General features: G+C 36.0%; 1 long non-coding RNA gene across 3 annotated transcripts in view; it reads right to left on the bottom strand.

Moving 5' to 3' along the window:
* Positions 1–500: 500 nt before the first annotated feature.
* Positions 501–21,803, bottom strand: part of LOC309799558 — a 49,493-nt gene continuing 28,190 nt past the window's right edge. For 2 of the 3 annotated variants that reach the window (XR_014293304.1, XR_014293305.1), the window contains exons 2-3: positions 14,453–14,579; positions 501–586 (exon numbers count right to left, since the gene is read on the bottom strand). This is a non-coding gene — a long non-coding RNA (uncharacterized lncRNA). Of the gene's footprint in view, positions 587–14,452; positions 14,580–17,006; positions 17,135–21,803 lie in introns of all 3 variants that reach the window. The other variant, XR_014293303.1, reaches the window with a different exon arrangement.

Genomic DNA, 21,803 nt, shown 5'->3' with positions numbered 1-21,803 from the left:
GTATATATGCTATGTATTTATATCTCCATCTAAATATACATCTATATCTCCTAAAATACTGTCTCACATATAATGAAGGCACAGTTTCCAGATAGTTGTTCTGGTAGTCATTAGACAAAATATAGTCTCATTTATTTAAAAAATGTGAAATGAGAGAAATGTACGAAAAACTTGATCCATCTTCTGACTGAATTTGTAGTATTAGTACCTTCAGAAGAGGAAATAATTAATTTATTGTAAATTATTTTATTCCTCATTTATTAGAGAGGAAATTTATAAACTGAATCTGTTAGGGCTTAAAGGGTTTTTTTCCAGAAGATAATATCTGTGGTTCTCACCTTACACTGAGCAGTATATCACTAGTGAACAATCTGACAAATATGTACATTATTAAGTTATTTTATTTTAACCTGGCTTTTTAATACTATCATCTGATATACATCATATTAATTGACACTGCAATTTCTTCCTTGATTTGTGTATTTTTTTCTACAAACACTTTGCATTCCATCTTCCACGTATCTGATTTACTCATCCATGTGATGGTCTTCATCTTCAGACATCTTGCTGTCTGAGCTGTTCAACCCTGTGACAGTAAAAGCACACTCACTAGGGACTAGGAGTTTGAGAAGGACTTAGAAAATTGTTTGACACCTGAAAAAAATGGCTCCAGGGTATGAAAAAAAAATCTGCAAAATTGAGATCAAAACTTGTGTAATTAATTTTTTCAACTAATATTACTACAACAGCAATGTTACTCAGCTTTCATATAGTTATCTATAAATTATATTGGATATGTGACTTGGGCACATATTAATGCATTTGATAACATTTAGGGTAAAGCTTCTAAAAGGGCAATTGCCTAGGACTGAGGAAGGTTTAAAAATGGCCCTGCACAGAATGAACTAGAAGTGACTTGAATGGGAGGCTGAGGCAGAGATGCTGGACCCAGAGAGTTACAGAGCAGGCGTACATTGGAGAGAGCTTTCCTATATAGGAGAGCCAAGAATTTGTTACTTATTGAGCGGGGAGCATGAAGGTAGGGGACCCTATAATGAGAATCCTAGGATTGCTTCTAGATTTCTAACTTGGATAAGTGACAGGACGGTACTCTTTGGTGAATACTAAAGGAACAGCAACAGCAGCAAAAGTCTAAGAATGGAACTTTAACATATCACAATGCCACCTTTAAAGTAAATTTGGCATTCTTCTCCTTTTTGAATGAATGAAAATGCATTAATTAAAGACATACACGTTCACACACCTGCTAATATCTGCTCTTCTGCAATCATGTGTTTTCTGTATAGTGTCTAAATATCTATTCCAGTTAAAGTAGTGCTTAAACACTGCAATATGCCTCTTTTCAGCCAAAAAGAAAAACTGTCTATGACTGTTTCAACATATTTTAAATATATGTATAATCATTGCCAACTTATCTGCTTTGCAGATACTAGTTTCCTATACAATATTTAATATCTCCCTTTATTGAAAATGTCATTGCTCAGTATTATGATTGTTTTTCATTTTTATTATATGTCTGACTGTTAGAATTATTGATTAATCTCTTTATTAATGGAATGATCTCAACACAATGTTAAATACTCTTCTTCTCTACCATTATTGTATGTTATTTTAAAGATTTTCCATACAGTTACTTTAAATGGGATTTTCAGATTTTTCAGGCTTTTTGAAGTCAGTAGGATAGGCTCCAGTGAGTAAAAGAAATGCTGAAGAACAACAATATGAATTAAACAAATTTAAGTAGTTAAGAAAGCACTAATCTAGTCATTGAGAAATATATACTAATATTTACATAGTATGTATATATAAATCAATAGTTTCAAAATGAGATAATTTACTGAACAAAATATCTTAAAATGTGAATGAAAAGATGTTGTCAAATCGCTATATGATTAAAGTACAAAAATTTGTATAAGCTTGGAATATAAATAATAAGTATATTTTTGTCTGGGAGACAAGTTGTTATCTGGGAAACCTCAAGACATTTTGTAGATTATCGAAATCACTTTACTATCAATCTTGAGCATTTCTCCTATCAACTCTATAATTAGTATTGGAAATTAGCATGCTGACTCTATTTCACTATCAGGAACATTGAAGAAACTATTTCAAGTGCTAAACATTGGTTTTAACAAATAAAAAACAATTCATCTGAAGAAAATGTTACAATGAGCTGAGGAATTAAAAGATCTCAAAGTAGAGAAATTTCACTGACTGCAGTATACACAACTTGAAGGTAGAGTTTCTGTTTTTCCTGTTTGCCCTCCAAATTTTGGAACAGTGTTATATGCACAGTGCAGGGTAATAAGCAAATATTTAACAAATGAAAAGTACTGAATTCATTACCTTGTGGTACAAATTAGGATTTCTTTTGTACTGTAACTAGAAGATTTTAATTTCAGCATTATGAATTATTAATGTCTTTATCTGATTCCCAGTTCTGTGTCAACCAAACTTATTTGAGTGATAATTAGAGGACTTCATGTTTATCCTATCTTCTAGGATTTCACTTTTGCATATCTGTTAATTCATAATTTTGACATTTTTATAGCACAACCAAAGACTATAAAAACACATGGAGCAAGCACTTGCCGAATAACTAAATAAAACAGGTTTCAGATATGAAACTAGAGCCATGCTTGGTTATACTTCTAAATGCTTCATCTAAAGAGAGACCTGCAACACTGCTGCACGAATTAATCACCTAGGGTGACTTTTAAACCTACCAACAGCTGGCCCCTCTATCATATCTGATTTTATTCAATAGTCTAAATGATAATAATTTTTTGATCAAGAACTTTATTTTACTGGTTGTAAAGGTGTGCGCATGAACGCGCACACAATCCCCAGGGCTTTTAAAAATGGTGGGACAGAATTAATCATAACTATTGAGTTTAAATGTCATTTATCAACTTACTAAAGTGCAAGCATGCAGGGAAAATAAGCTAAAGACAAGACTTTTGTTTTTCAATTTATTTTTAAAAAGTCTTGTAGAAATCTTTATGAAATTAACACAAAACGGTAGTACCAAAAATCTTTTTGCTTTGTTTATCCCCTAGTCTGTGGCAATGTAAACAGTGGAAGTTAACCCGGAATTTAAGTTAAGGAAAGCTATATTGTATTAAGTTTAGCCAAACATTGTCTAACTTGCCATCATATTTTTTCAAATCAATAAAATTTCTATTCTCTTCCCTCTCTCCTCATCTCCCTTAAGGTATGTCAACTCTAACCCCGCCCCCCCCATACACACACCTTGTTGCCTCTGACATTATCTCCTCTACTAGACGTGCTTTTGTACTTATTGCTACATAACAGTTCAACAATAAAATGTGATAAATGCAGGCAAAGTTGTTTCAAGAAGGAAGGTAAATGTCCTTACACATTTTCAACATAGAAACAGAATTTTTCAAAAGTGAGTTACAAAACAGCAAAATTAAAAAAAAATAGTTATAAAGTTTGCAGATAATGTTGTCATCCCTCTTAAAAGAAGAGGGATAAGGCACAGAAGAAATGTAGTGTTGAGGACAATGAAAATCAGCAGTTATTGCAATCTATTTATGCTGCATTCAATGGATTTAGAAGACAGAGGCTTGAGTGCTGTCGTTATTACTTGTTTGCCATTTGATGGTGGGCAAAATATTTAATTTCATTGCGTTTCTGTTTCTATGCCTCTAAAATTTGGATTCCCAGGCTAAGAAAATATTTCAAATCTTTTCTAGGTCTAAAAGTCACACACCTTAGTGTACCCTTTATAAAGGCCACATTTTCACAAAAGATAGCATTCTTGTAAAACACCTTTATAGAAAGAAAAAGCTATATTTAGAAGGTCCACTCAGTGTCCAGGGTTTTCTGAAGTCGTACTGCTGTTTATAACCAGGTGTAGGCCAGTAGGACAACACATTTGCTTTAATAACTGTCCAGATTTCTTGGAGTTAAAGATAAGTTTTCCATTATTCTAAGTGTTGACCTAAGAAATTATTGAAAGAATTGTTCTAATTTACTTATTGAATTGCCCAGTTCTTACATGGCCTGACATGAAAGGTGATTTAAAAGATTGCATTTAAGTTTGGACATATAGCCTTCACCCTGCTGTTTCATCACAGATCTCTTACAGGATAAACACGTGCAACCATTTTGAGTTTCTGAATGGGAGTGCTCCTTATAGTATTTTCCCCTTATAAATTTCTTGCCAACTTACTCCAATTTGAATGCAGGTAGAAATTTATAAATTTCTCCAAGAACTTATTTTTATTTTTATGAATCTCACTGATTTTGTTTTAATACCGAGGACTTTATCAAGTTCATAGACATTTGATAGAATAAAAAGCAAAAGCATAATTAGGAAAAATCCAAAAACCTCAAATAGAAAATAAGATGCTAGGTTGTTAGTAACAGAAATTAGCACAAATAGACTGAAAAACTGACCACCGTTGTAAACTGAGCTTTTAACTATGGGAGTCGCCAGGAAAAGGAGGGTTACCTGACTCAGGGCTCTTCTCCTCTTTCTTTGCCTTCTTTTAACAATCTCGAAAATTAAAGAAAGATTGAAATGACAATAAAAATAATTTATTTCCCAAACCATTTGAGAGTAGTTGCCAACACAATGCAATGTCTCCCCCAAATCCTCTAGTATTTCCTACAAACATATATCCAAATATAATCATGAAAATCAGGAAATTAACACTGACACATGACCACAGAGCTACTAATCCTCAGACCCCTTTCAAGTTTTGTCAATTATCCCCATCATGTCCTTCATAATAAAAGGATCAGCCCAGTGTCACATGTTGCATTTAGCTGTCCTGTCTCTTTAGTTTTTTAATCTGGAAAATTTTCTCAGGCTTCCCTTGAATTTCATGAACTAGAAAATTTTAAAGAATATGGATCAGTTATTTTGTAGGATTTAGCTGTTTGTATTTGTCTCATGATTATTCAGGATATGTGTCATTGGCAGGAATAACACAGTGGTGAAGCTCTGTTCTTCTCACTGCTTCCTATCAAACAATTTCGGCAAACTTTTAACTTGTAACCTTACTGGAATATTATTTTACTCATTTGATTAAGGTGTATCACCCAGTCTTCTCCATTGTAAAGTTATTTTTTTTCTCCTTCATTATTAATAATTTTTGTGGTAAGGCACTTTGTAATTATGTAAATATCCTGTTCCTCATCAAACATAATTTATTCAATTTAATTATTTAAATCAGTATGAACTCATAGACTCCTATTTTATTCAATTGACTATAATGTTTCTACCATTATTAGTTTTGAGGCTTAGATTGTTCAAGATTTGTCCAGTGGAAACCCCTTCAGTTTGGCTTCTATATCCTTTGATGTTTCCCAATTATTCTGTGATATCTCCCTTCTTTTTTTTTAAACATCTTTATTGGAGTATAATTGCTTTACAATGGGGTGTTAGTTTCTGCTTTATAACAAAGTGAATCAGCTATACATATACATACATCCTCATATCTCTTCCCTCTTGCATCTCCTTCCCTCCCACCCTCCTTACCCCACCCCTCTAGGTGGTCACAAAGCACCAAGCTGATCTCCCTGTGCTATGCAGCTGCTTCCCACTAGCTATCTATTTTACGTTTGGTAGGGTATATAGGTCCATGCCTCTCTCTCGCTTTGTCACAGCTTACCCTTCCCCCTCCCCATATCCTCAAGGCCATTCTCTAGTAGGTCTGTGTCTTTATTCCTGTTTTACCCCTCGGTTCTTCATGACATTTTTTTTTTTTTTAGATTCCATATATATGTGTTAGCATACGCTATTTGTCTTTCTCTTTCTGATGTCACTCTGTATGACAGACTCTAGGTCCATCCACCTCACTACAAATAACTCAATTTCATTTCTTTTTATGGCTGATCCCTTACTTCTTGAAACAATAATATGTTCTAGAGTCATCTTCTATTTTCCCTATAGTGGTTCTAGAATCAGCCATTTCTCCAAAGAGCTTTAATTCCTTCAGTTGGAGAGCTGTATTTAGAAACCAAGATCTGGACACTAGGTGTATTCATTGCTCTTGGGAAGTAGTGGTCCCAGGTATTCTCAATAGGCAGGGCTAGGGGATTTATGTACATATATACATACACACATATGAAAACATATATTCATAACTATTTACATATATTCACAAACACATTCATAAACATATGCATACATACTGTCTATGTTTATTCTTATAATGTCTCTATATTGAAAATACATCCTCCATTCCCTTTCAACACCCTTTCATTCTAGTTTTTGCCCTTTTCATATTTTAACTCCCTCCACAGATATTAAAATAACACTGATTACCATATTGTTAATATCCTTACTTATTTGATCAATCTTCCTGTATTTAAGTAAATTCTTGTAGCTGCCACTTTCCCATCCACACATTTTCTCCACCTGGCACGGGTTATGACTATCTGTACAGAGTGGTTGCCAAGGCCACTTCCTCATGTGGATGCCCTTTCACACGAATCAGACTTCAGCAGTCAACTCCAGGCTCCCTTATGCAGACATCCTCTCCCCTTTCTCAGACTCTGAGACCCAATGCCAAGTCATGTGGCTCCTTGAATGCCCACCTCCCCCATGCTGACAAAGGGTTATTTTACCTCACTTAATGGACTAATTTGTTCAAGAAGGGAAGGGATCACAACACTAAAAAGCAGTTATACTCCAATAAAGATATAAAAAAAAGGAGGGAAGGGACAAGGAAGGGGATGAAGGGAGGTGGACAGGGATGAACAGGTATCTTTTTTTTCTAAACAATATTTGAAGAGGTCCTTCATTTAGAAGTTACAAAGACATTATGAAGTATCAGCTGAAGAACTGAAACAACGACATATATTTACACATCTATATCCCTACATCTATGACACACAATGTACACCTAATTTTATAGCAACCAAAATATAATTTAACAAAACTTATGATGCTTAGCCATACACTTTAATACTCAGCAACTTAAAAAAATATGCAGTGCCATTTGGCTGTTAACTATCAGTCCATTCATATGAATGGATTTGTAAAACTTCTAGCCAAGAGTGTTTGGGATAGCGTCTCTACTGGTCCTACTGGATCCTCTTCTTCTTTTGTCACTCTTTTCAGTCATTTGTTGATTCTCCATTGTATCTCATTGGTGACTTGCATGACCTTTGCTAATCATATCTGGGCAAATACCCCAGCTTGGTGTCTCTCAAAGGGCTGACTGAAAACCATCTGCAACAGAATCAACTGTGGTACTAGATAAAATTCAGGTCCACAGGCCCTGTTCTGATTTCCTGCTCAGAAGCTCTTTAGAGAGTAATGAGTATTTGGAAAATACCTTAGCTAATTCTCACACATTAACACTGAAACCATGGTGTAGTTTGCATGTCTACAATTCCTCAAAGTTCACGGTTTAAAACACATAGGTCTCACCAACTACAGTTCTTTTATCTTAGCTTCATCAATTCACATTTGTTATTTAACCAACTTGGAAATTGCCAGATGTGTGAATAGCCGCCAAAGTAAAATGTATCTGTCTTCTGCAAAAATGTCTTCTACCAAATGTCTCTACAAAATGAAATGTAAATACCTTCTAAGATCTTGCTTGGAGGAATCTTACAGATTTTTAAAATCTTCCAGGTTTTAGGGAATACCAAGTGCAAAGGCCCTGATGTTGGGAAAGCCACTGCAGAAAGAAAATCTGGATGTGTGTGTGAGAGAATAGTAGTAGTAAACGAGCTTGGAGAGTAGGGCAGAAGAAATACTGAATAAAGCATGTAGGACAGGTAAAAAGTTTAATTTTTATTCTAAAGTTATGGGAACAGGTTTTGGGAAATAATGTGATATGATTCATGTTTTTTTTGTGATTATTCTGGCTATTGTATTGGTTATAGACTATAAGGATTGGGGCAAGAGGGGAAGAAGCAAGGAGGTTGTGGAAGAGGCTGCCTATTGCATTAGATGAGGCAAGCAATGATGGCTTGGAGTAAGTAAAGATGGCAAGAGTAAGGTGAGAGGTAGGTGGATTCAGGATGTATTTTCAAGTTAGACTGGCAAGAATTTCTGATGGACTGGACATAGGAATTGTGGGAAAGTGAGAGTTTAAGGATGAATCTAACATTTTTGGCCTGAGCAACTGGATGAGTTATGGAGCCAGGAAAAACTGGAGTGCGATGGATGGATCAAAGCAAAATATTTAGTTTTATTTGCTAAGTTTGAAATGTCTATTATGCATAGATTGGAGATATTTAGTGGGAAATTGGAATTAGGAGTCTGGAGGTTAGGTGAGTGGTTAGGGCTAGAAGTATGAATTGGGGAGTCATAAGTTATCTTCCCATTAAAGTAATGGGACTAGATTAAAACTCATGAGTAGTTAAGGTAGATGGAGAGTGAAGGGGGCCAGGAATGAGCCTTAGGGCATTCTAACAGACTTTGAGGGATGGGAGGCATCACCAAGGGAGACTTCCAAGGAATGCTGAGTGAGGAGGGGAGAAATCTAGGAGAGGATGGTGTCCTGGTAGCCAGTGAAACAAAATATTCATTCTGGAAATTATGAAGTTCATTTTCCAAAGTTTCTTGAATTGATGATCATTTGAAACTTGGTATTTTAAAAAGAGCTTTAGCAAACAGAAAAGAGAATAATTTTCTATCATGAGTGATTGATTGCAGTAGCATGGGGAATGGAAAAGTTGTGAAAAGGGAATCAAGAATTTATGTAAGGGCCTCCCTGGTGGCGCAGTGGTTGAGAGTCCGCCTGCCGATGCAGGGGATACGGGTTCGTGCCCCGGTCTGGGAGGATCCCATATGCCGCGGAGCGGCTGGGCCCGTGAGCCATGGCGGCTGGGCCTGCGCATCCGGAGCCTGTGCTCCGCAACGGGGGAGGCCACAACAGTGAGAGGCCCGCATACCGCAAAAAAAAAAAAAAAAAAAAAAGAATTTATGTAAAAGACAATTTTAAACAAAAGTCTTCATTTAAAAAACAAGTACACAATATTTAGACATTATATTTTGTCTTTGTGTCAACAGCAGCTACAGCATGCTGTAAGTGAAAGATGAAGGATTACAGTTGAATATCAAATCAGGGAAAAAGGTGAAATAGTTGAGTTCTTTGTAGATTTTTAATAGATTTCAAACCTCTATTGGTTTTGAATAATGTCATATTTCAAACATAATTTTCTAAATAATCATAACAATTTTAGAATCAGAATAAAACTTATACAAGCCTTATTTAAATGCACATATAGTTCATTTTTATGGGTAAAACTAGGACTCTAGTCTTCTGATTACCAGTACTATTTCTTATTGCAACACACTGTTTAAATGTATAGATGATTGAAAAAAAGAGCATACCAGTGATCTCTTAAATGGTTTACAAAATATTAAGTAATTAAAATTAGGGGAAATAAAGCTCATGAGGATTAAATTACAGGAAGAGTTTAAAGGGGGCAAAGAAGTAGGAGATGTATTTCCACATGGATAAATATGATATTTTAGGAGAAAATGACCAAAACTGCATTTATAAGGTCATGATACTAGCTAAATGAAATAAAGACAACCATCATGTGAATAACATATAATTTTGATGGTGAATTTTGAATATGGAGACTGATACAGATTAACATCTGATTATAATAAAAACCAGATAGGCAGGGTAACAAGGTCTTCTTCATCCAATCACAGCTTATCAGGAATAAGGGAACCTCTTGTGCCATTTTAGGACAATGAACTTGCTACAAAGTGAACACTTGACACAAGAAATAGATTAGAAACATAAATATGATTCAAGAAATTCATGGATGGTGAAAGCTATGTTGGATTATTTCAAAAAGTTAGGGATGACTAGGTTAAGTAACTTCTCTTTTTAATAACAGAATAACTGTCACATGAAAGATCTCACTATGCCATTGACAAAGATAAAATCCCGGGACGCCATGGCTTCACAGTCTAATAGTCTAGAGATACAATGTCCAGTATAGTGTCCATTAGTCACAAGTGGCTATTAAATACTTGAAATGTGGGCAAGTTTGACTTAGGAACTTAAATTTTAATTTTATTGAACTTACATTTAAAAATTTAAAAACATATGTGACTAATGGCTATAGTTTTTGACAGCACTAAGAACATTTCCATTATCATGGAAAGTTCTATTGACCAGAGCTGACCCATAACATTTTTATTTAATTTTACATTTATTCCTCTTTGCTAAGAAAATCCTCTCTCTTACTAAAAAACAATATTAGCAAGATGGCTAGATATAAGCTCAAGATGCAAAAGTCTATTGGATTTCTATAATCCAGGAACAAAGAGAGAGCTTAAAAATTATTTAAAATGGAAAAAAAAAACTACCTAGGAATAAATCTAAATAAAAATGTGCAAGACATTTATGTAGAAAATAAAACCTTATTGAAAGATATTAAAGAAGTCTTAAATAAATGGAGAGGTACATCTTGTTTATGGAGAGAAAAGACTCATCATAATGATGTAAATTTTCCCCAACTTAATTTATATAGTCAATACAATTACAATAAAAATACTTAATAGAGGTTTTACAGGATTACCAATTCTGAAATTTATGTGAATGGTCAAGAACAGCTCAGACACACCTAAAAAATCCATTCATTCCAAAATGGTCCTGGAAAACTTAATTATTCATAAGAAAACAAAGAAATTGGATAATACAGACAAGTCGATTGTAAGTGCATTAATGGCTTGAATATAAAACAAAGATACACTAGAACTTTCAGAAGAAAATATACTATATCTGGGTAGCATTAAACTAGGGAAGGACATTTTAAGTAGAACAAAAAGACACTAAACTAAAAGATAAATTTGATTTCATTAAAATTGAGAGCTGCTATTTATCACAAGACAACATTGAAAAAGTGAGAAGGCATGAAGTAACTTATTTGTGTCATATATAGCTGACCAAGGATTATTTGCTTGTATTTAAAAAACAATAGAAATAAGTAAGAAAAAGATAAACAGTAGAAAAATGGACAAAAGATATTCTCTGGACTTTCATAGAATAGGAAACATAGGCAACTATTAAACAAATGAAAGGATTCTCAACCTATCGGTAATTAGGGAAATACAAATTAAAATTGTTATGGACTGAATTGTGTTCCCTAAAATTCGTATGTTGATGCCCCATCTCCCAATGTGGCTGTTTGGAGACAGGGACTTTAAAAACATAATTATGGTTAAATGAGGTCATAATGGTGGGGCCCTAACTGATATGACTGGTGTCCTTGTAAGAAGAGGAAGAGATACGAGGGATGTATACACACAGAGAAAAGGCCATGTGAGGACATAGCAAGAAAGCAGTGGTCACCTGCAAGTCAAGGAAAGAGGCCTCAGGAGGACCCAAAACTGCCAACATCTTGATCCTGGACTTCCAGCCTCCAGAACTGTGAGAAGATAAATCTCGTTTTTTAACCCACTGAATCTGAGGTATTTTGCTAGGACAACCTGAGCAGACTAATACAAGGAACAAAAGACTAGAATGGCCATTCTAACTGGTGAAGCTATAGAGCAAAAGGGCTGAAAATTGATTCCATATCTTTGGAAAACATTTTGACGTTATTTTTTAAAGTTGAATATTTGAATTCCCTACAACTCAGCAATTCTACTCTTAGTATGTCTACTCTTTTACTTATGTTAAATCTTGCACATGTCTACCAGGAAACATTAAAATAAATGTTCATGGAAGTACTGTCCGTAATAGGCCCAAAACAACCCAAATATCATTAATAGAATAATAAAGACATTTTCTTGTATTTATACAATAAAATATTATACAGTAGTACAAATGAATGAACACTAGTTAAAGTAAAGTGGGTGAACCTTAGAAATATAATGTTGAGTAAAAAAAGCAAGCACAGAAGACTAAAGTATGATATCAATTTTATAAATCTCAATAATAAGCAAAATCAGATAAAAATTATGTGGATGTTGAACATAGAGCCAAGATCAGAGTGATTTCTTGGGTGAAAGCAGGAAGGTGGGATCAGGGTAGAGAACAGAGAGAAGACTCAGCAGTTTTGATTCTAGTTCTTAGTTTCGGTGGTGTGTTTGCAGGAGTTTTTATTATTTATCATAACTTACATACAATTAAATATATTCTTTTGTATATTATCTAATAATATTTAAAAAATCAAAATACATTGTATACCAAAGATAACCCTTAGACATTAATTATAGAGAGTCCACTTTGAAACAACATACATAGTTACTCATAAATCTTCTGTAGTTGAAAGCTTTTAGCTATGAAATTCTTCCCCCTTCATATGAGGACTTTATGTTCCATAATGAAGGAAAATTGTTCCTACTTTGGGACAATTTGCATTCTTTATTTAAGTGATACTAGTCCTTTGGCTGCCTAGAAATTTTAAAAACAACCGATAACTACATCTACTGCCTGCAAGAGAATAAAGGAAAAGGAGCATAGGAGGCAATCTCATACATTATTGATAAACACATACAAAGACAATATTGGTACAGAGCTATTTCTCCATATAGCAACTCTGAATTTTATTAATAAATACATATATGTATATATATCAAACATTAATAAAAGAATAAAATTATCCAATATGAGTACATTTGCTCTTTTTTTGCAATTAGTTCCAGGATTCTATTTTAGATTATTACTTCATATCTGCGAGAGTTGGGTGTGTGTTTGTGTGTTTGGTTTTGTGGAAGTTGCATTGTGCTAAATTTTACATTTCTTTCTTGAATTAAATGGCTTTTGTTATCCCTTGGGAATACTGAAGATAGCAACAGCAGATTACTACCTACAGGTGGAAAAGTATAAACAGCAATTTTAGCTGCTAGTGATTCTGAAATTGCCCTTAACTTTGCCCTTCTAAAAATGCTCCAAGAATTACGTTTTGCAAATCCACAGATTTACTATCCATATTCAAGTCATTTACGTGGACAAAGAATGTAGCCTGCGGTATCAGTAACAAAGAATGTTACAGCCATCAAGCCATCAGCACCCTGAGGGGATTCAGGATGGAGAAAACAGGATACTGGCCCTAGATAATTAAAGTGCATATCAAGGGAAAGATTTCCATGAGACCAGATTCCTGCATCTCACCATATATAGGAAAGTGCTAAATTTATTAACTTAACTTAGTTTCTTTAATTAACAGTAATCTTTTGATGTTCCAACTACCTGGGGTTTTTTTTGCAACAACCCCTAAATATCCTGTGCCCTCCCTTACCTTTTCAGAAGGGTCCCTCAGAGCTATCTGAGAGGCTGTCTCCTGATTTAAGTCCTAAGTATGTCCTCCAAATAAAACATAATTCTCAACTTTCAGGTTGTGCATTTTTTTTCAGTCAATATTTAATTGTATGGCTCACGTAGGTACTATGCCTAGATGTAATGGGATGAGATGTAAATTATTAAAACTAGATAAATTCTGTCAGCTCTACCACTAGCTGAGATCCAGGCTTTCATCTCTGGATACTTCTGTCATAGACCTTGGCAGATATGGGGTCTGTGTTGGTCTTAAAATTATTCTTAGAATTGTGGGGACTCATTCATTCTTTCAACAAAATTTTATTGATTATATTCTATGTGTCACTTACAGTTCTGGGTCTTGGAATATAGAAGTCAACACACGAAAATACAAGGATAAAACACATTTTCTACCATATTAACTTTCTTCATTCATTAATTCATCCCTAAGTCATTCAACACGCATCTTCTTATTGAATACTGATGAGGGGTCAAATGCCATGCTAAACACTGAGTAGATAACTGCAAATGAGATGGATAGGCCCTGATTTTGATGTCACTACTATCTTTTGTCCTGCCATATAATGGGACAGCTTCATTATTCCCTTTACCCTAAGTTTTTATCACAAATTGCTAATGAAAATAAAACTGTTAGTGGAGTTTCAACATGCATAGGTAAATGAGAACAGAGAACTCCCCTTTCGCATGCCCCATTCTCCTCCTTCTAACTCCCTATGTGAACTCACTTTGTGCCAAGACCAAGAAGATGTGCCCCAATAAGAACTAAGCTGATTTCCTCACACTGACTGGGGCTTTGCTCACTTAGAAGACTTGATGCTTAATTTTGATAAGCAACTAGAAGACCATGGAGACAACCTATAAAAATGATTTGTCTTGGGAGAAAATACTAAAAAGGGTTAATGTGCTATTCCACATGTCTAACCTCCTGGGATTAAACCACAGGCACCAAGATCACCAAGTGTACGTGGCAACAATGAGCTAAAAATGAAAAAAAAAAGCATCATACTGTTATTGTATTCGTCTTCCCCCAAGGCACTCTCTGATAAACACCACAACCTCTAAGGGAATTGAGACCAACTTCCTTGTGAGGTAGGTTATATATGCATCTTTTTCCAAGCAGTTAAATCATATCCAGCTATCAGCACACCTTACTTAAGGTGATTGTAATGTATGAGATTAAATGTTCCTACCTGATTGGAAACCTTCTTGTCCTCAATTCATTGGCTATACTGGATTATTTTTCTTGGGTCAGACCTTCAGACTTCTACCAGAAATCGTTCCTTTGGGGAAACAAGGCCTTCCCAGAAACTCAGGAAACTGAAATGGAGACAGCAAGAGAGAAGGAAATTATTTGGACATATAGACCTCAATTGTTTGGTTTTAAGTAAACGTCCAAGCAAATATCTTCTAAATGGTATAATAACTTTAGGGAAATTCACGGTTTATAAGTTTGTGTACTCATGAACTGTACATATTATGATAAGAGTACAGGTTGCATTTTGTGTCTTCAACTCAAGCAAAGACTTCAAAAAAGGCCCAGTTATCCTTTGTTCATTAAGATACAAAGAGAGGGCAAAAAGGGCAAGTTTCTAAGTCTTTTTCTTTAAAATTTACTTCCTTTCTTCAGTCTTTATCAAGATCTTCAGGAAATTAACTTTACTAAAGTTAATTATTCATAAAATAAACATAGGAACCTGCAGAAGACTATTTCACAGAGACCTGTAATGTACAATATCCATTGCATACATGCACCATGAGCTTGTCTTTTCGAGCACTGGCATACACAAAACTCTGTGTGTGTGTGTGTGTGTGTGTGTGTGCACATGTGTGTCTTTTTTGTGATGGAGCCATAGGGAGAAAATAAAGCTATTGGCTGCAATTCAGTGATGTAGAAAGATTTAAGGGTAAAGGAAAAGGCTACATCAAGCGAAGCAATAAAGTCATGAGGTTGTGCCTCCATAATAATAACAATAGCAGTCTTCTGTAACCAAGGGAGCAGGCTCCTCAAATTATACTCACACCTGTTAGACCATCTGCCCATAAATTTCACACTATCATTAATGGAAAACAAATGGCACTGTCTCTCCTTCCCTTTATCCATTGGCTATTCTCATATAAATTATTTTTCTCTTCAAGGTCACGCTCTTTTCTATCTGTTTAAAAATATTAGGATTTAGGAGGAGTGATACAAATGTGCCATGCCTTGGTACTTGTACCAGTGATGGCTCTGTAAGGAGCACCGGATTGGTAGGAGGCTATAAATTGAATTCCCCTAGAAGCAGAACCTGAGGCAATAATTTGAATGCAAACTGTTCATCTGGGAGGTGCTTCCAGAAAACTCAGAAGTGGAGCAGAAATTGAGAATGGAGGCATGGAAGGAAGACAACAGAGGTGCATTACTGAATAAATTACTCCTGCAGGGAACTGCTGCCAGTACTTCAGGGGAGTTCTGTGAAACTCTACAGAACATGTCTCAGAGTTATCCTAAGAATTGGTGAGAAACTTGAAGTACTTATCTTCCAGCCCCCTCTGTCCTTGGTTGAAAGCTACACCCAGATACATTAACTCCTGTACATTTCTGGCCTGCCTTAAGGTGGATAATTGCAGGTGGTAGCATGAGTCTATCAGCATATAGTGGAATGATGAGTGCTGGGGAGATATGAGTGGAGCAGTGAAACCATCTAATACAGTCGGGGCAGGAGATATTAATTACTGGCTTGCAAGTCCAACTGGATAACCTTAAATTCCTGGGTTAATGGTTTTACTTTGAGGTATTTAATCATGATGTATGAGTAAAAATTTCCTCTATTAAATCAAGTTGAAGATCCTAAGTCCCTAATCGTCTGGAAAAATGTGGGTATCTTTTTAACAGATTTTTGAAAAGTAACATGATTAAGATTTCAAACTGACCATTCATTCATTCATTCATTCACTAATTCAACCAACATTTATTGAACACCTAAAGTATGCCATGGGTTAAACTAGGCACCAGTGTTACTGTTACTAAAATCATTATCGTGCCACCTAGAAGTCAATGTATTGTGACACTCAAATAAGAAAATCCATAGTTACCGTAAAAATTATTATAGAGTGCTATAGGAAGACACGGTAAGACCTTAATGCATGCTGTGGAGAGTAGTATATGGGGGATATCAGTAGGGCTTCCTGTAGAAGGCAATTGAAGTGGATATGTAACATGAAGGAAGGGTGAATTTTTGAGGAAAAGAGAAGATAAATTCATGTTTGCCAGAAAATGAATGGTTAAGGATCAGTCCAGAAAGGAGTTCCATTCATAATCAGTATAAGAAATGTCACTGGGGCTTCCCTGGTGGCACAGTGGTTGACAGTCCACCTGCCGATGCAGGGGACACGGGTTCGTGCCCCGGTCCGGGAAGATCCCACATGCTGCAGAGTGGCTGGGCCCATGAGCCATGGCCGCTGAGCCTGCATGTCCGGAGCATGTGCTCCGCAACGGGAGAGGCCACAACAGGGAGAGACCTGCGTACCGCAAAAAAAAAAAAAAAAAAAAAAAAAAAAATGAAATGCTCACTGGAGTGTTAGAAAAGAAGACAATGGAGAGGGTGGTAGAAGCCAGACCATGAATGGTCCATGTATGTATACTAAGTGCTATGGTCTAGTCTTTGTGTTCCCCTCCAAATTTATACGTTGAAATCTTAATTTCCGGAGGTGATAGTATTAGTAGGAGGGGCCTTTGGGAAATGATTACGGTATTAGTGCTCTTACAAAAGAGACTCCACAGAGCTCCTGAAGCTCTTCTGCCATGTGAGGTTACAATGAGAAGTCTGGAACTCAAAAGAGGGCCCTCATCTGACCATACTGGCACCCTATTCTTGCACTTGCAGCCTCCAGAACTGTGAGAAAAAAATGCCTGTTGTTTATGAGCCACCCAACCTGCAATATAATCTTACAGCAGCCCAAAAGGACAAAGAGAGTTTGGATGTGAGATTTTACTCCAAGAAAGATGGGAATCCACTGAAGGATTTTAACTGGTAACTTAGAAGAGAGACAAGTTTCATAACACAATCAGGTATTTTTATAAGAAAAATTTGTTTCATTTTCAGAACGATCACTCTGGAAATACTGTGACTAGATTTTTGGAGAAGGGTGACGGCAGTCCCGGATATACAAAGATGAGTTAGTAGTCCATTAATGTAAGTCAAACAAGAAAGTGGAGATAAAAGTGTGAATTTGTGGCTGAGCGATCTTTTCTGTTAGCAGTTGAAAAATGTTATGTCAATGCTTCTGACTCCAGAGTTTTAGACAAGAAATATGCTGTCATTGGAATTGGTGTTTCTCAATAAGTGATGCATTGTTTTTGCCTGTCCACTTGCGAGATTTTTTTTGTCTCTACTTTTCAGAAGTTTAATTATGATGCGTCTTGGCAAGGATATCTTTGCGTTTTTCCTCTTTGGGTTTGTTCAGATTCTTGAATTTGTGTTTATGTCTTCTAAAAAACTGGGAACTTTTTAGTCATGATTTCTTTGAATACTTTGTCAGTCCTACTTGCTCTCTTTTTTCATTCTGGAACTTTGATGATATTAATGTTAGTGCTTTTGTTACTGTTTACACGTTCTTGAGATCCTGTTCTTTCTCCCATCTCTACCCCTCAGTCTATTTTTCTCTGTACATATGGTACACTGTACTGATCTCTTCTAAGTTCATGATTCTATGCTTTGTAATCTCCACTCTACTCTTGAGCAAAGATTTTTCATTGTTGTATTTTTCAGTTCTACTGTTCTCATTTGTTTTTATTGTTATAACTTCTAGTTTTTTGTTTACATTTTCTATTTTTCCCATTTCTGTCAAGGAACGCATAATTGCTAACTGAAGCATTTAAGTGACAGCTTATTTAAAATCTTTGTCTGATCATATCAATAGATGTTTTATCTCAGTGTTGGTGTATGTTTATTGTCTTTTCTCATTTATTCTGTGATTTCCTGGTTCTTGGTGTCATGAGTATTTTTCAATTGTATTCTAAACATTGTGAGTTATTATATGACTCTGTATCCCATTTAATTTTATTATTACTTTTTAGAAGGAAGTCATCCTATTTGAGGCGTAGTATGAGGACTGGGGAGTGATGTACAGATTTCCATTGGGCCCTACTGACAATACCCCAGCAAAAGTGGGCACTTACATTGTCTCACTGCAGACAGATCAAGGAGAAGTTCAGCTAGCCTATTGGCCCTTCTGACACCTTCCCCCCAAAGTGGAACATTAATATCATTGTGTTGCCTTTTAGTAGGAGTGGAAGTTCATCTCCCCAGTAGTTTTCTTGACACCAGGGGAGGGGAGAAGTGAAGTGTTTGCTGTCCTTCCTCCCGCTTCATTCCTTCTTGTTGATGCCGGGTGTGGGTAGAGGGTCAGCTACCTGCTGGCCCCACTGACACCAGGGTAAGAGGAAGAGAAGTGCCAACTAGCCCTGCTTGTGCCGTCTCATTCCGTCTTACTGCCTCAGGATGGTTATGGGGATTCAGCACCCCAGTGGGTCTCACTGACATCATGTGTTGGGGGTTAGTGGGGTGCCTACTCCCTCCAACCTGTAACATCCTATTCTTATTGATGTCAGGGAGAGATGGAGGCTAAGTCCCACCAGTGGACCCCACGACTGTGTGAGGGCAGCCCAGTGTTAACTAGCCTGTCAGGCACCACCTTTTAAAGTCTGTTTGCTCATGGAAAGGGTTGGAGGCTCAGCTCACCACTGGACCACACTGAAACAACCCTGGTGGGGAATCAGAGCGCTGGCTCTTCTGGAGGGCAGGAGTGGGGTGGTGTAGAAGATCGAATCCTACCTTGGCCCAACTGAAACAACAGGACATAGGGGATGAGTGCAATATTCCACTGGCACTTGGCTCGAGTAGTGTGTATATTCCACTGGCACTTGGCTCGAGTGGTGTGTATATTATTGCCCAAATGGTCTTCTGTCTTTAGCAACCCCTTTCCTCATACTTTGGCTAGGGGGAACAGGGTTTTGTAGGGGTCTTTTTGAAGCTTTTTTGTCTGTTGTTCTGTTGGTGGTTATTGATTGGGGGTCCTGTAATACCCTCTCCAGGATGTATGGGAAGCAACAGGAAACACAGGGGACTCATCACCATGTCATTCCTCAAGTCCCAAAGTCCTTAGTTAAGTCTGCCTTCTCATTTCCACCTTTCAGTGTCTTCCTATGTTTGTTTGTTGTTATGTTCAGGGTTTTAGTTTTAAGTGGGAGAACCTGGGAGAAATGGGCTACTTCATCTTCTTGGAAGCAGAGGTCTGGAGGCCTTTTGATGTTAAAAAGTACTGCTGACTGTAAATTAAAATTTGATGATATACACCTTGCACTTTAAGAATTATTTTGCTAGATGATGTGGCTTCCCAAAGTTGCTACAATTTGATTTTCATACTTCTAAAAGCCAAGTGTTTTGCTGGAGTTGAAATTTAAAGATAAGCAAGAGATGAGGCTAAGATGATCTATGTGGTAACAGATTAAAGTTGGAAACATCAATATACATTCATGTTTAGCTTAATATTGCTTCATATTACCTTAATACACATGGTCATGTAGAGAGATACTTACAGATATGTGCATATACATGGGTAATGTACACACATATTATCTCTTTGCTCTGTCAGCTGAGAAGATCTAGAAGCAATGACATCTGAGCAGCAATTAGCGCACCCCACACCCAGATCCTGCTGTCTAATACCGTTCTCCACTAAAAAGACCTAGTTATCCTTGAAGAATTAGCTGATTCTAGGACTGGGGCAGTAAATATACAAGATTTATATGCAAGACCATCTTATAGTGTCAGAAAGTAAGGAAGTTCCAAAAAAATATATAGGATGGGGATACCTCAGAGTGGCACAAGAGCCAACTGAAAAGAGTTCACAAGGGTCAGGACTAGAGCAATTTGAGGAACAAAGTAACTAAAGTAGAATTCGATTATAACCCAAAGTATAAAATAAAAATCCATGAGTTCTTCTGATATAAATAAATAATTGGATACATAAACGCAGGAGAATAGATAAATCTCCAGTGCAAAGGAATTCCAAATAGTTTATGTAGTACTCCATCTTAAGCATAACTCCCTATTCCTTAGTTGTGGGCTGAGCATATTGACTTCCTTCCAAAAAAGTACAGTATGAAAAAGGGAAAACAGTAATCTTACGATGGAGAAACCTGAAAAACACTACCTCAGCCTGGTGATCAAGGTCCACCTCAGCATTCATAATGCATATTGATACTTTGTACACTTGATGTGATCTGACAAAATAACCCTTCTACTCTGTGGTCTTCCTCCCCAAAACACATAATCCTAATATTATCATGAAAAATGCATCAAACAAATTCTAGTAGTAGGCATCCTACAAAAACCTAAGTACTCAAAATTGTCAAGGTCATCCAAGGAAAATCTGAGAAGCTATCAAACCCAAGAGGAGCCTAAGGAAACACGGCAACTAAATGTAATGTGATGTTTTGGATGAAATCCTGGAATAGAAAAAGGACATTAGGTAAAAACTAAGGAACTGGACTAATGTATGGGCTATAGTAAATGATAATGTATCAATATTTGTTAATTGATTGTAACAACGTAACATACTAATGTAAGTGGATCATCATAGAGGGAAATGGGTCTGGTGTATATGGAAACACTTTACACTATCTTCTCAATTTTTCTGTAAAATTAAAACACTTCTAAAAAGTAAAGTCTATAAAAATGGCTGTGTTTTCTTGTTTTATGATTATGTGCCTGTATTTCCTAATAAATATGTAAATTTGCTTTACCTTCCTTGATACTGATATTACAGAAAATACTAAGTAACTCTGAAAGAATTTGTAACTCCAATTCAACAAGCAATAATTCTTGGTATTAACTTTTTGGAAGAACCCACTGAATAAATCAAAGCAAATTGTCTTTAAAGGCTGAATTTCTTTTCAGTGTTTAATCTTTTATATGATTAATGCATACCACAAGCATGATTCTCTTTCAAAGGGCAGAAAATGTTGATTGTAGGCAATGACTAAAGTACAGTGAAATATTAATGCCTGATGCTATAACAACTTTAATGTATTTTATGTTTTCAAAATGATGAATTGTTTTTTCAGTTAATAAAGTATTCACTCTTATACATTTCCTACCCACCTTTTCCCAAAACACCCACAAGGAAATGATACTATCATCTGATATTAGGTTCATCAATTTAAATTGGAGTTTTTGGTAGCTGTGGTTGCCAATGGTACTGGAATGTGTGATACTTTTACAGATCCTCTCCATGGCAAAATCTGATCTTCACAAGGTAAATCACAGTAGGTGCCTAAAGCCAAAGGACATATAGCTTTGTAGCTAGATTACCAAGCATTTTACTTAGAGGCACAATAGGATGTAGAAAAGGCCATTTCTCTTTCTGTCTTTTTCTGCTCAAAGATCACTCACCATCTTCCTTTTTATCAGCCATTTCAGAAGTTTTCCACAAATTTAGAATATATAATGTCACTTAATGTGAATGTAGCTCAACATTCTGTTTTAGTACAGCTAATCT

This window comes from Mesoplodon mirus, assembly GCF_964341445.2.
Source record: "Mesoplodon mirus genome assembly, chromosome: 3".
Taxonomy (NCBI): Eukaryota; Metazoa; Chordata; class Mammalia; order Artiodactyla; family Ziphiidae; genus Mesoplodon; species Mesoplodon mirus.
Note: the sequence above shows the minus strand (reverse complement) of the source record. Positions and strands in the feature narration are given on the sequence as shown.